Genomic DNA, 1,360 nt, shown 5'->3' on the forward strand with positions numbered 1-1,360 from the left:
CTCAGAAATAGCTCCTGGCAGGCACAGGGGACCATATGGGACACCGGGATTTGAACCAACTACCTTTGGTCCTGGATCAGCAAGGCAAACACAGCTGTGCTATCTCTCCGGGCCCAGTTCCTGTACTTTGAAAGAAACAAATGTTGGCATTCCTTTTATGATATGATTCTCTCTCTTTTTTTTTTTTTTTTTTTTTTGGTTTTTGGGCCACACCTGGCGGTGCTCAGGGGTTACTCCTGGCTGTCTACTCAGAAATAGCTCCTGGCAGGCACGGGGAACCATATGGGACACCGGGATTCAAACCAATTACCTTTGGTACTGGATCGGCTGCTTGCAAGGCAAATGCCACTGTGCTATCTCTCCGGGCCCGATATGATTCTCTCTTTACCCTTTATATACTCCCTTGCCTGAAGATTAAATTTGCCGCACTCCTGCCAGAAATGTGTTGACCCCACATATACTGCGTGTGGTATCATTATTTAATATTTCACATTCATCTGCTCGTGTATCCGTTTTCCTCTCATGGAAGTACTATAACCCACGAGAATTGCTGAGATGCAACACGTCCGCAGCACCCATATGGTCCCTTGAGCCCATCAGGAGTAATCCCTAAACTCAGAGCCAGGAGTAAGCCCTAAGAACCACCAGGCATGGCCTCCAAACAAACAAATTAAAAAAAAAAAAAAAAGGGGGCCGGGCGGTGGCGCTAGAGGTAAGGTGCCTGCCTTTCCTGCGCTAGCCTTGGACGGACCGCAGTTCGATCCCCCGGTGTCCCATATGGTCCCCCAAGCCAGGAGCAACTTCTGAGCGCATAGCCAGGAGTAACCCCTGAGCGTTACCGGGTGTGGCCCAAAAACAAAAACAAAAACAAAACAAAACAAAACAAATCAAAGAAAACAACCACATTTTTGAGGACTGCCGAGGTAGTACAGTAGGTAAAGCTCTTGTTTTTACATGCAGCTGACCTGGGTTCTATCGATCCCTGGCACTCCATATGGCATTCCTGGAGCTACAGCAGGAGTGATTCCTGAAAACAGAGCCAGGAGTAAGCCCTGAGTGGGTGTGTTACATAAAAAGCAAAAACAGACAAAACGCTGTTAAATCAAGAAGGGAGGATGGGCGGGAGAAATAGCATGGAGGTAAGGCGTTTTGCCTTGCATGCACAAGGACAGTGGTTCGAATCCCGGCATCCCATATGGTCCCCCAAGCCTGCTAGGAGCGATTTCTGAGCATAGAGCTAGGAGTGACCCCTGAGCGTGGCCGGGTGTGACCCAAAAGCCAAAAAAAAAAAAAAAAAAAAAGAAAAGAAGGGAGGATGGGAGACAGTAAGTACAAGGGTTAAAGTTCTTACCTTGCATGT

The sequence above is a fragment of the Suncus etruscus genome, chromosome 1 (assembly GCF_024139225.1).
Source record: "Suncus etruscus isolate mSunEtr1 chromosome 1, mSunEtr1.pri.cur, whole genome shotgun sequence".
NCBI classification, from domain to species: Eukaryota; Metazoa; Chordata; class Mammalia; order Eulipotyphla; family Soricidae; genus Suncus; species Suncus etruscus.